Source organism: Lactuca sativa, chromosome 5 (assembly GCF_002870075.4).
Source record: "Lactuca sativa cultivar Salinas chromosome 5, Lsat_Salinas_v11, whole genome shotgun sequence".
Taxonomy (NCBI): domain Eukaryota; kingdom Viridiplantae; phylum Streptophyta; class Magnoliopsida; order Asterales; family Asteraceae; genus Lactuca; species Lactuca sativa.
The window spans coordinates 194,150,186-194,165,242 of record NC_056627.2 but is presented as its reverse complement, the minus strand read 5'-3'; positions in this window follow the sequence as shown (position 1 = coordinate 194,165,242).

Here is a 15,057-nt window from a genome sequence, read left to right as displayed (position 1 = left end):
CAGTTTTATCAGAATTGCATGCTAGTATTGAGTAGACAGCAGTAGGATGGCCTGTGTAGGTTATGCCTGATAGTATGAGCTTAGCATTGCATGCTAGTACAGTTTCTTGTTATGAGGATAGAATTGCTTGAGTAGTCTCCTGTTTCTGAATGTTGCTTGCTTTGTGCTTTGTGGGACTCGGAGTAATGGGAGCTAGCCATTACATGAATATGTCACATCACATGTGATCAGGATTGAATAATCTCAGAGTGCTAGATGTGGCCCTATTGCGCAACTCTTTTTTGAGTTTAATCGTTGTAGGGACGAGTCTTTTACTCGAAGGATTATCTAAGCCTCGCCAAATGTGATGGTATTCAGGTAATGGATAGTTGGCATTACAAGGAGGCCTTCAGCAGCTGAGGACTGGATTGGGTGGAGTCCGAGATTTCCCTAGGGCAAGCCTAGGATGAGAGTAGCAGAGATCATCAGTAGTAGAAGTGGCTTGGTGGAGTCGACGCAGTTCTTGAGGAAAGTACGGATAGATGTGGAAGGTAGTATGGGCCCGTACTACTGAAAGCAGAGGATCCGTACTCGAATCAAGGAAGGCTGAGATGAATCCAGGGAACTTGTAGTGTGTGAGATCCATCGAGATTGGATGAGTAGTGTGATGTTAGTGATGAGATGTTGCCGAGTATAGTGACGCTATGTGGTAGACCAGATGGTAGTTCTGGTGTCGATAGGGGATCAGGCTCGGACTCTAGAGCCGGGCAGATTGATGTTCAGATGAGGGAGTTCAATTCATTTGAGAATTTCGCGCAATATCATTGACCAGAATCCTGTGATCCTTATTGTGATCAAGGAGGGCATCATAGAGATTTGTGATGAGAGGACGAGTGCATTCTGCACTGAGATAGCAGTCATGATAGAGACCCGTACGTTGATGTTTTGAGAATTCAGAGTTTGTGAAGCTTCATATTGTCATGGGGGGTTAGGGACCCCATTGTTAGTAGCAGATGGTTGGCGGACGTCACCAACACTTTTTGTACCAAACATTGTCTCGAAAGGAGACAAGATATGACTTACTTCCTATCTCCTGAGGGATAGAGCACGAGATTGATAGGAAGAGGTTGGTAGTGAGTTGAGTGATGACGTGGTTGATGCTATGTCATGGGATGACTTCCAGATCAGATTATGAGCAGTGTGTGCCCAGGCGATTGAGGCGTAGCAGTTGGCGCAACAGTTGTTAGATCTCCACCAGAAGACTGAGACTGTGGCATAGATCACTGCCAAGTCTCGTGAAAGAGCTTATATGGTACCATAGTATGCAGCAGATGAGGAAATGAAGAAGGTAAGTTATCAGAACATACTGTAGAATGATAGCAGGGAGATTGTGAGTATCTCGGGATGCAAGACCCTGAATGATATGACTTCCATAGCTTGAGAGTGGGATATGGACTTGGAGCACATTGGTAAGAGGGAACCAAATCAGTTGCTTATAGTGAGGGGTCTTGGGAGGGGACCATAGATTTCAGATTAGCTTTCAAGAGACCAGCAGGACAGATTCGGTGCAGCACTTGCAGGAAACTACACAAGGGAGCCTTTCGTTCTAGAGGTTTGAGTAAGTGTAACCCTGAGTTATCCTCAATTTGTATCTGAATTGTATTTTTATGAGATGTTATATGCCAACTGCATACCGAGAAGCATTGGCGAATAGTGACAGACCAATTCCCCAGATTACGGGATTGGGAGAGTACAACGCCATCTTGGTTTATTCCAAGACTGAGGAGTAGCACGAGAAACACCTGAGGGAGTTGCTAGAGACTTTGAGGAGGAAGAGAATTTTTGAAAGGTTCTTTAATCGTGAGTTCTGGTTGCACGGGGTGCAATTTCTTTGGGTACCTCGTCAATCGGAAGGATATTCTAGTCGATCCAGCCAAGATAGAGGTCGTGATAAAGTGGGAGATTCTGATGGTCTCCAATTGAGATTCGGAGCTTCCTGGGTCTAGCGGGTTAGTACCGGAGATTTATTCGAATTTTTAGAGTTGTGTGATCTTTTGGATTAGCTAGTGTTGAAACACTAGCAATGGTAAGTGTGGTTAGCAGATTGGTCATGGGTGGTGAGAAGGATTGGGAATTCTTCCAGTTTTGTGTGCTGTAGGGCATTAGCTAAATCAAAGTGGGGGAGAATCACCCAAGGATTCGGAAGCGAGGCAGTTTTGAGACTAGGATAAGTTTTGAATCCTTATTGGGAAGGAAGATAGCCCAAGCGGCTGTGTGGTTTGAGGATTGTGTGAGATGGAAGTTCAGAAAAGCTTGCCAATAAGGAGATCACGTTCTCGTGATGTTACTAGCAAGCCTTAGGGAATCAGGTTTGGGATTCCATTTAGGACATGAGTTCAGTTGAGTGCGGGGCAAGCGCATGTTCGATCCACTATTAGAGTGTTGTAAGCCTGCGGGTGTAGTCGTAGCATGCACTAGCAGTCAGATAGTATCAGAGTGTTGTAAGTCTGCGGGTGTAGCTGTAGCATTCACTAGCAGTCAGATAGTATTAGAGTGATGTGAGTCTGTGGGTGTAGCCGCGGCCTTCACTAGGTTGGTAGATAGCGTGAGTGCGTTGGTATGACGTGGAAAGAACAGTAGTACCCACCAGTTCGGGTGTAGCAGTGAGGAAATGGACATCCACGGATTGGATTTCGGAATTTCCCAGACGGATGAGACCTGGTTAAGCCAGTGATAAGATTGTAGAAGCGCGACTATAGAGATGAGAGCAAGGAAGCAGTGGACTGCTTAAGGTCATTTATGACATAAGGCTACAATTGGTGATGTAGCAATCGCGTTTAGCTTTGGGTTTGGTGACATCAGGATTTGACGCATGGAACCAATCAGTTAGAGCAGAAGGCCGTTAGGGCCACAGTGTCAGGATAACTAGTAGCAGCTAGATCCATAGAAGGATTTCGTCCAGAAGTCGTGCGAGGCGGCTAAGTAGGGAGTCCTTTGGCTCTGCAGTTGGGCTGGAACCCGATATTTCAGATGATTGGCGGAAATTGAGACTAGGTAGGTCTCGGTAGACGATGGGAAACAACCATGTGGCAGCATATAGTTCAGACAGTCCAGTGTTTCAGGCAGTTCAATGTTCAGGCAGTTCAGTGTTTCAGGCAGTTCAGTGTTCAGGCAGTTCAGTGTTTCAGGCAGTTTAGTGTTTGGGCAGTTCAGTGTTCAGGCAGTTCAGTGTTCAGGCAGTTTAGTGTTTCAGACAGTCAGTGTTTCATGCAGTTCAGTGTTTTCAGGCAGATCAGGGATTCAGACAGTTTTGGGTCACCATCAGTGATGGTATTTGAGGATCTCATGTATGATAAGTGTAAGAGATTGCTGAGTAATTCTTAGTCACCCACCGTGGGGTTCAGCTATAATGATTCAGTATGAGTGGTCTGTTAGGGATTTAGATCATCTAGAGATAGCAAATGTCAGACAGAGTACATGTGAGCTTCTTGCGAGGGATTAGTTCACCTACAGATGTTATGGATTTGTGATGATTGGTCATAGCTACCCTAAGAATGTTAGGGTGCGCCCAGGATGGTAACCATGTCACTTGAGTTGATAGCGTGTAAGGTATGATAAGGAGTGATTTCGAGGACGAAATCTAATTTAAGAGGGGGAGAGTTGTAACGCCCCATTTATTTAAATAAATTAATAAATGTAAGTCCCAGACAAATTTGTGAAGATTTTAGAAGTAGGAGGTTAAAAGTGTAAAATCCGGATTAGTTTTGTAAGTATTTATGAAGACAAGGAGTAAATGGTAATTTATGGGACTTCATTTGAAGAGAGTATGGAATATAGGGGGTTGTTTGGTAATTTTCGTACCTAAAATGTAAACGATTTAATGCTAAGGGTTCATTTGGTAATAATTGGATTGAATTTAAAAGAAAAGGGAAGGGGGAGGGACTGATATTGTTATTATGGGATAAGGTTTTAAGGGATCGGGTATATAAGTTATATGGGAACCCTAACCCTAGCTTGTGGTAGCAGCCGCCGGGTAGCACCCACTTCAGCCGACACCACTTGTTTCCTCCACCCTCCGGTCACTCATGGCCGCCGATCGACCGCCTTCTTCTCCTTCTCTTACTCCAGCCGCTATGTTAGAGCCTTCACCCGCCCTATCGAGACTTATCGCCACCATCGTTTCTCCGCCAAGCCAGCCGCCATGCGTGAAGAATGTTGTCGTTCGCTGTTCTGACCAAGCAGGGCGCCTGTTGCCTCGCCAATGAGCACCGCCGACCGCCACACTGTCGAGGAAGGTCGCCATTGCGATCTTGCTGCCAAAGAATCGTCGTTTCTTGGTTCCGACCATCGTTTGCCACCCATGGTGGCTGAGTTGGGAAAGTTTCAGTCTACAGATCGTGGTTGTGTGTGGTTGCTGTTCGTTTGCTCGGATGAGAGACAAGAAAGACCACCGCCACCACCATTGGGTGGTGGCTAACATCACAACCGTCGCTGCTGTTGCTTTTTAGTGTTGCTGCCGCCACCGTGAGCCACCAAGGGAGGGTGGCTGGACCTTTGTGCAAATAAAATCTTGTAGGTGTGTGTGTTTTGTTGTAGAAGGTGTTAATGGCCGGAAAACGGAATAGATGCCCACCATGGCCGCCAACCATGGTGGTTGCCGCCTTGTACCACCGCCGACCACCATTAGGGTGGTTGTGTGTGTGTGTTAGTTAGTTAGTGTGTGTGTATAAAGCATTTTAATTGTAATTTCCAAAAGATTATGAAAAGATATGGAAAACCACCACCTTAAGGTGGTGGTCGCCGCCTCGAACCGCCATTGACCACCACTACCCGAGGTGGTAGTGGGTGGTGCCCCGCTAGCAAATCCTAATGGGCTTAGAGACTGGTTTTGGGCCTATTGGGCCATGTTTGGGTGGAAAACCCTAATTATGAGTATTGGGCCACCTGTGGGCCATTGGGATTGGATTGTGAATTAAGCCCAAACTATTCCAGGCCATTTATCTAGTAGAGTAAAGGACTTAATGGACTAACTCCTTAATGGGCCAATTGAGAAAATCCTAATATTTGAGAAATTATCAGGACACACACGAGAATTATTTAATAAGTGAATATTAAATAATAATCATTGATAGAAATTAATCTAAGCAATAATGGACTTAATGGATTAAGTCCTTAATGGATTAAGTCCCTAGTGTGTTAAGTCCTTAGTGGGTTAAGTAAGAAACACTTAACCCTAGTTATCATTTGATGTGAAACCCTAATTTCCTTTGGGCTTTCTGCTGGGCCATCCAAGAATAATCAAATGGACTAGAGTAATTAGTTGGGCTCTAGGGTAAGGCCCATATGAAGGATTGGGCCTAATTTGGAAAATTGGGCCATAGATGGGCCAAAGTTAGGCCTAGTTGGTTGTATGATATTGGGCCATTAGAATGAGACATGTTGGACTGGACTGAGCAATTGGGCCTTAAGGGAAGTCCGTGTTGAGGTTTGGGCCCAATTTGAAAAGTTGGGCTTTGATCCCTAGTTAACTTTGGGCCTATGGATTGGGCCTTGGGTTTGGGTAAGCCAAGCTAGGGGTAATGTAGTAATTATCCAAAGCATGTATTTTTAGTTATGTGTTAGAACCCAATTATTAATTGGGTGTTATTTGGTGTTGACAGTTCGGGAATCTGTCAGCCAGCAGTTGGGGTGGAGTCTACAGGACTTCAACAATGTGGGATTGTGTCTACGGGACTTCAACAGTGTGAGATGAGTTTCCTTCCAGTAGGAACGGGTCTACGGCCACAATGTCGGCCTGTTTAGTTAGCAGTAGTTCCAGACTTCAGTCCGATGCAGTAGTTCAGTATGCTTGGTATCTTTGTGATACAGACATGGTATGAGTTATGTGTTCCGGACTATGGTCTGATGCAGTATATAGTATATGTGTTCATGTTATATGCTATGATTATGTTATACTATGTTTAGTTAGTACCAGACCTCGGTCCGATGCAGTAGTTAGGGTGCTTGATGTCTTTGTGATTCAAGCATGTTTTGTGTTATGTGTTCCGGACTCTTTTCTGATGCAGTATGCAGTATATGTGTTCATGCTAGTTGACATGTTATGCTATGTTATGATTCAGTGAGTTCCGGACTTCGGTCCGATGCAGTTAGTTTCGGACTTCGGTCCGATGCAAGGGACAGGGTCCCAGTTAGTTCCGGACTTCGGTCCGATGCAGTTAGTTTCGGACTTCAGTCTGATGCAGTTTCCGGACTTCGGTCCAATGCATAGGGCAAGGCCCTAGTCAGTTTCTGGACTGCGGTCCGATGCAGTGGGCAAGGCCCAATATTTGTCTATATGTTATTGTATGGTATGCGGTAGTTTGGGGGAGCTCACTAAGCTTCGTGCTTACAGTTTCAGTTTTGGTTTCAGGTACTCAGTTTTCAAAAGAGGAGCTCGGGAAGATTACAGTGCACCCACCATTTGTTCAGCCTGGGATGTTTATACTCTGATATACTTGATAGTTGTTATGATATTTTGAGATACATTGCTTATAATTTTTATATGAGGTTTATCGACTATGGTTTTTATTATTAAATTAAACGAAATTTTCAGACTATGTTTTTGGGATGTTTCACACCCCTGTGGCCAAAGCGCAGTATCGCTTAGCCCCAGCAGAGATGCAAGAACTATCCAGTCAACTAAATGAACTTCTCAGCAAAGGATTCATCCAACCAAGCTTCTCATCTTGGGGAGCACCAGTGTTGTTCGTGAAAAAGAAAGACGGATCGTTCAGAATGTGTATCGACTATTGAGAACTCAACAAACTTACCATCAAGGACCGGTATCCCCTATCACGAATAAATGATCTATTCGACCAACTCCAAGGAGCAAACTATTTTTCCAAGATCGATCTGAGATCGGGATATCACTAGCTACGAGTCCTAGACGGTGATATTCCCAAGATGGATTTCCGAACAAGATACGGTCACTATGAATTTGTAGTGATGCCGTTCGGACTAACCAACGCCCCTGTCGTGTTCATGGACTTAATGAATCGAGTATGTCGTTCCTTCCTGGACAAATTTGTGATTGTGTTCATAGATGACATACTCATCTACTCAAAGAGTAGAGAAGAACATGGTCAGCTCCTGAGACAAGTCTTAGAGACATTATGAGCTAAGAAACTTTATGCAAAGTTCTCAAAATGCGAATTATGGATTAAGAAAGTGGACTTCCTAGGGCACGTGGTCAGCGAAGAGGGAATCCACATGGACCCTTCTAAGATCAAGGCTATCAAGAATTGGGCGGCGCCCACAACGCCAACCGAGATTCGCCAATTCCTAGGTCTCGCTGGATATTACCATAGGTTCATACACAACTTCTCCAGCATTGCGAAACCTCTTACCTCCCTGACTCAGAAGGGTGTGGCCTACAAATGGGTAGAAAAACAAGATACCGCATTTCAGACCTTGAAGCAAGCCCTGTGTAGTGCACCCATCTTGTCCCTTTAAGAGGGGACAGAAGACTTCGTAGTATATTATGATGCTTCCAATCGAGGGCTGGGTTCTGTGCTAATGCAGCGAGGAAAGGTTATTATGTACGCCTAACGACAACTGAAAACACATGAAGCCAACTACGCCACTTACGACTTAGAACTTGGAGCAGTGGTGTTCGCTCTAAAGATCTGGAGACACTACCTATACGGTACGAAGTGCACCATCTTCACAGACCACAAGAGCCTTCAGCACATATTCGATCAAAAGGAGCTCAACATGAGGCAAAGACGTTGGGTTGAGCTACTCAACGACTACGAATTTGAGATTCGTTATCATCCGGGAAAAGCCAATGTGGTGGTAGATGTCCTTAGTCATAAGGAGTACTCTGGTCGAAGAGTGAAGTCATTAACCATGACAATTCATTCACACTTATCAACACAAATCAATAAAGCTCAATTGGAAGCCTTGAAACCCGAAAACATGGCAGGTGAAGCACTTAGAGGAATGGACAAAAATTTTGAGATTAAGAGTGATGGAGTTCGTTATCTCCTAAACCAAATCTGGACACCAACGTTTGGTGGGTTCAGAGAAATGGTTATGGCCGAAGCACACAAGACCCCATACTCCATGCACCCGGGCTCAGATAAGATGTATCTAGACCTCAAGCAACTCTACTGGTCGCCAAACATGAAAGCAAAAATTGTTTCCTATGTGGGTAAGTACTTGACTTGTGCCAAAGTCAAGGTAGAACATCAAAAGCCCTCATGGTTACTCCATCAGCCCGAAATACCTGAGTGGAAGTGGGAGCATATTTCCATGGATTTCATAACCAAACTACCCAAGACATCGGGCGGTCACGATACCATTTGGGTGATCATCGATAGGTTAACCAAATTTGTCCACTTCTTGTCAATCAAAGATACTAATAAGATGGAGAAGCTAAGAAGAACCTACATCCGAGAGATCATGCGAATTCATGGAGTGTCGATATCTATCATCTCGGACCGAGGCAATAGATTCACCTCAAGGTTCTGGTAAACACTATAGAAAGCCTTAGGTACTAAGCTGAATATGAGTACAGCCTATCACCCACAAACTGATGGGGCAGAGTGAGAGAACAATCCAAACCCTAGAAGAAATGTTGTGAGCATGTGTAATCGACTTCTGTAAGCATGGGACATCCACTTGCCATTGGTGGAGTTATCTTATAACAACAGTTATCACACTAGCATCAAGACTGCTCCATTCGAAGCCCTTTATGGTCGCAAGTGTAGATCACCTATGTGCTGGGCGGAGGTGGGCGACATGCAGTTGGCGAAAGGTCTAGTCCCTGATAGTACTGTCACTGGTCCGGAAATCATAAAGGAAATGACTGAAAAGATCGTTCAAATTCGAGAGCGACTGAAAGCCTCATGAGAGAGACAAAAGAGCTATGTCAACAAAAGACGAAAACCATTGGAATTTCGGGTTGGTGACCGCGTTCAACTGAAGGTCTCACCCTGGAAGGGCATGATACGCTTCGGGAAACGTGGAAAGCTAAACCCTAGGAACATTGGACCCTTCGAAATTACTGCAAGGATTGGTCCAGTAGCTTATAGACTTCAACTTCCAATCGAACTTAACAAAGTACATCCGGTGTTTCACGTGTCTAACTTGAAGAGGTGTCTATCCAACAAAACTCTTGTAATTCCACTCAAGGAAATCGAGCTGAATGAAAATCTTAGCTTTGTGGAAGAACCCGTCGAAATTATGGATAAGGAAATCAAACGAACTAAGCAGAGTCGCATACTAATAGTGAAAGTTCACTGGATTGCTAAGTGGGGACCCGAATTCACATAGGAGCGAGAAGATCAGATGCAACAAAAGTACCCACATCTTTTCCCTAGTTCATAAACTTTTGCTTTGTAATTAATTTTAGGATGAAATTACCTCTAACGGGGGGATAATGTAACAACCCGATATTTCAGGTCAATGTAACGACTGGAAGTCAACTATTGTAATATCTTTGTGAATTATTAAAAATAGCGTCAAAAATGAAATGTTCAAAAAGCTCAGGTTGAGTATACTAAGTGGTAGATATCGTATCAAGGTTTCCAAAAATATAAAGAACAATAAAATCTGAGTTATAACCAAGAAGTTATGACCAATCAAAGATCCGTATCAATACCGTTAAAGCGCTATTAAGCCTAAAACACAAAATCTCAATAAAATACTTTTTGGCCTTAAGTATCTTAATGAAAGTCGTAGATATCCCTAAACCGTGAGCATACATAAAAAGAATGCCCAAATCTGACTTCGTATGAGGAAGTTATGATTTTTCGAAGTTTCGGATATAACGGTAGACAGCTAAAAACTCGAAATAGAGATCGAGCGACTTTTAGCCGACGCAACCTAAATGAGAACTGAAGATCTCGACAATAGTGATACAACCGTAAAAAGACAGACGAAAACGGACGTCGGATGAAGAAGTTATGGATTTTTAACGGTTAATCCCGTATGAAAACATAAATCTTTTATTATACACTTCATGTTGTCTTTATAACTACTACATAGATTTTGTTAACATGCAAACATCTTATACTACTATACCCTCTCAGGATGAAGCATAATTATGAATATTTGAAGTTTTATTTATATGTTTGCATCATATCAAGGGTAACCATTTTTACTATAACATTCATAAACATGCAAGAACATACCAATCATTATTATACCTTGTCAAAACTGTAGAAAACGGTAATTATTTCAGAGACAAACATATTCATTCTAATATGTGACTTAATTGAGAATTCGTGAGTCATTTATCTTCAAAATACCTTTCAAGGTATCGCTAGAAGTCATGTTTATAACCAGAATCTCCCGTCCGGAGAACGTGACAAATGTGTATAGATCTATACGGGACTAATGATTATGCGCCCTGACTGCTAGCTACAGTCCTCGGGGTGATAAGTGTCATCTCGATTCGACGCCTGAAGAACATCGCTACAAGAAAATTATGATAGTACGGTTATAAAAACTCACTAGATAGACAATTATTATGGTATTATGTTTTCACGGGAAAAGTAAAAAATACAGTTCCTTTCACATTCAAATACAAATTTTCTTATAGTTTTGTTTTATAATAAGACTATACATCATTCTTTTGAGCATGTCATAGTTGCTTACAGGTTACAGTCTTGGTCATCTGAGACTGCTTTTCACTTGTAGGAAAATATAGGATTTTCCTGGTTCAAATACATACAATTTATACAACAATCATTCATACTCATTTCATACAATTGTTAGAAAATATCGGATTTTCTCGAAAACATACACGAACTTTCAAATAGCATACATTTTCTCAAAACAGTACTTATGAACTCACCAACTTTATTGTTGAAATTTTTCTTTGAAATAACTTGTATTATCAGGAAAACGCTAAATCAAGTAGCAACTACTTTTGAAGACTAACACGTTGGCGTTAGTAACATATTTTGGATCACCATATTATATTTGATATTCAAACATGTAACACATACAATCATGTAAAATTTTCAAATATATTTATATTATGGTGGTGTGTACTTTCTTTACTATTTAATTGTTATGATACTGTACATGACGTCCTCCACCCCCGTACGTTTCCGTTGTTTGGGTTTGGGGGTGTGACACTTCTTTACTTGGAAAGATGACCAAGTAACCCTTCACTGGTACTTGTGAAAGGGGTGAGGGTTTATTGGATCTCTTACACACCGATGTTTGTGGGCCCTTTAGATCCAACACAAGGGATGCAAGCCGCTTCTATGTGACGTTTACTGATGATTATAGCAGATATGGGTATATCTACTTAATCAAGCACAAGTCAGAAACCTATGAAAAGTTCAAAGAGTTTAACTAGGAAGTGGAGAATCATTTGGGCAGGAAAATCAAGATTCTTCGATCCGATCAAGGAGGAGAGTAACTTAGTCTTGAATTCCACGACTACCTCAAGGAATTCGGAATCGTTTGGCAATTAACGCCACCTACGACACCGCAATTGAATAGTGTAGCTGAGAGGAGTAATCGAACCTTGTTGGACATCGTTCGTTCCATGATGATTCGTGCTTCGCTACATATCTCATTCAGGGGGTATGCCTTTGAGACTGTCGCCCATATCCTTAACTTAGTCCCTACAAAGAAGGTTGCCAAAACAGCTCACAACATGTGGACAAGGAAAGCTCCCTCATTGGCACATATCAAGGTTTGGGGTTGCGAGGATTTCGTAAGATAAGAGACTCACGAAAAGCTCGAACCTTGTAGTGAGCGGTGTATTTTCATCAGCTATCCGTAGAAGTCCTTTAGTTATCTCTTCTATTGACCGAGTGACAATGTTGTCTTCGTTGCGAGGATAGGGGTTTTTCGAGAGCAATAACTCTTAAGCTAAAGGGACAGTCGGAAGCAAATCGATCTTGAAGAGCTTCAAGAATCGAACGATGAAGGAACCTCTAACACTGGTGCTCAACTTCAGTAGGAAACTCCTGTTGAACCGATTGACGAGTCCTTACCTCTTAGACATTCTAGTAGAGTTAGTGTTCCACCTATGTTGTATGGTTTACATATAACAAGTGAGGGTGATACTTTTATTAGTGATACTACACTAATAATTTTGGATGAACCTAACAGCTACAAGGAAGCCAAGGTAGGCCCTAAGTCTGTGAAATGGAAAGAGGCTATGGACAGCGAGATTCATTCCATGTATGACAACCAAGTTTGGAATTTGGTTAACAATCTGCCAGGTTGTAAGACGGTCGGGTGCAAGTGGATCTTCAAGAAGAAGACCGACATGGATAGGAAGGTACACACTTACAAGGCACGATTGTTGTGAAGAGATTTAGTCAAACTCCTAGAGTTGACTATGATGAGACCTTCTCACCAGTTGCGAAGATAAAGTCTATTATGATGATGCTAGCCATTGCTGCATTTCATGAATATGAAATATGGCAGATGGACGTCAAAACTGCTTTCCTTAATAGGAAGTTGGCTAAGGATGTTTACATGAGTCAGCTAGAGGTTTTTTTTGATGCGAAGCATCCTAATAAAGTGTGTAAGCTTGAGAAATCCATTTATGGATTGAAACAAGCATTTTGCAGATGGAATCTTTGTTTTGATGAGAAAGTCAAAGATTTTGGTTTTCTACGGACCAAGGATGAGTCATGTGTATATGTCAAAGCCAGTGGGAGTATAGTTAGCTTCATCGTATTATATGTCGATGACATACTACTCATAGGAAACGACATCCCGACCCTGCAGGAGGTTAAGTTCTGGCTTGGGAAGTGTTTCACTATGAAGGGCCTTATAGAGGCTTCCTATATTCTAGGAATAAGGATAGTAAGAAAGAGGAGTAAAAGACTAATAGGACATAGTCAGAATGCTTACTTGGACAAGGTACTAAAGCGTTTTGGTATGGAGAATTCCAAGAAAAGGGAGTTACCGATCCAAAGCAATGCCAAGTTGAGTAAGACTCAAAGTCCGACTACCGAATTCGAGATAGTAGAGATGAGCTGAGTACCTTACGCTTCCGTCGTTGGCTCGGCCATGTATGTTATGACTTGTACTCGCCCTGATGTGGCCTTCGCTTTGAGCATGGTCAACAGATATCAAGGGAACCCTGGCAAAGCACATTGGACCACAGTCAAGAATATTCTTAAGTACCTTCGGAGGACCAAGGAATGGTTTCTAGTCCTCAGTGGGAGTGATGACTTAAGGTGTGTCACACCTCCGAACCAGACGGCGGAAACGACCGAGGGCTCATGTGACTAAATTTGAATATCATCACAATGAATATACATGAATCATAACATAAACATCACCATGCATCAATATATCACAACTGACATTGTTCACATCAAGTACATTGTTTTACACATTACATATCCATAACATAAAATGTTTGATAGTTTTCAAAAACACAACACACTAACATACTTGGTACTACTCCTCAGCTTACCTGTTACCTGAGAATACAAGTTATTTTGAAAACGGTCAACATATGGAATGTTGGTGAGTTCATAAGTAGGCTTGATATGAAAATGTTTTGTGTAGTTTGTAAGAAAACAACCTAGAAAATCCGGTATTTTCTGAAAAGACCATTGTTTATATACAAGTGTGAAGATCCGTAAATATATGCATGATGATTTCCAGGCGTGTATACTTGAAAAGCTTCGTATTAAAAGTACCAGTGAAAAATGATGAACTTCCCCTGAAAACCCGATGTTTTCCGACAAATAAAAAAATATCATATAACTGTTCGAATTGTTATTCCATCACTTGAATGATTTTTGGTTTACCTTGATTACTTGATTATTATTGGATTTATTTATGTGAGTCGTTATAACCATGAATGATAATGACTAGTTCATCTGTCTTGGCACTCTGGTGAACGCCAGAATTGATCTTAAGATTTTGTCACGCTAGACTCGTCGAGTCTAATTGTACCAAACAGCTGAGGTGTGGGGGAGTCACCCCCGTATAGATCTATACACAAACTCTCGCTCTCCCTCCAGGAGACTTTGATTTTATCTACAGACTACGACCGACACACGTTGGTGCCACCCGTTATTACTCACTAAAACCCAATTGACTTTGATTACTGTTGATTATCGACCTGTATTTATTTACTTGGATTGACGATCCGCCTAATAAACGAGGAGAAGAGGATTACAAGATCCTACTATTCCTGCGTATTATCTACATCTATTGGTTATACGAAGGACACGCTGGCCCATTTCGCATTTGATTTACTTGGACCTTACTAGGAATTCTAATGGGCCACTAAGGCCCAATAGCACTTAAAAGCCATTGAGGGTCCCTTAAATATGAAATTGGGTCATAGAAGTCCCAATAACATTTATTATTATCCCTTGGGCCCAAAAATCATGTTAATGGGTCACAAAGGCCAAACAAGCATGTTTGGAACTTTCAAGCCCAAAGAAATTAATGTTTACTTGTTTTAGGTATAGTTTAATTGTTGGAAAGTTTGATTGAACCATTGTTAAATTTGTATCGGTACGAGACCGGTCGGTCGTTTATAACGATATTTGGAAACTTATGTATGTTCATCTTTTTATTTTTCATAAGTTGTAGTTTGGTAATTTTGACCCAAATATCTTAATAAGAAAATAATTAACTTAAATATTGGTTTGACCCTTTTCAGCCCTTCTTTAATAAAAATGACAATTTTAGTTCCTTAAACAAAAAAAGACATTTTAGGCTCTAAAACCATTTTCTTGTCATTTTTGACCCATAGACTTTGTTTAAATGATGATTTTAACACAAAATTTACTTTTACCAGTTTCAGCCCTTCCAGAAAAGTGTTTTTCGGTTAAAGCCCAAACTTTTTTCAACTTTTACAATTTTAGCCCAAAATCCAAAAAGTTTACATTTTTTTATCCTTGTTTGGAAAATACATCATTTTAACCCCTGAAACAGTTTCATTTACCCTTTTTACCCTTTTTTTTGAGATGTTTATCATTTCACCCCCTTGAAAGTTGAGATTTTCGCAAGTTATGGCCTAATGGGCCGAAAAGCACAAATTTGGCCCATTAAGCTACAATTTACACTTCTAGCCTTTAAAAGAGTATGATA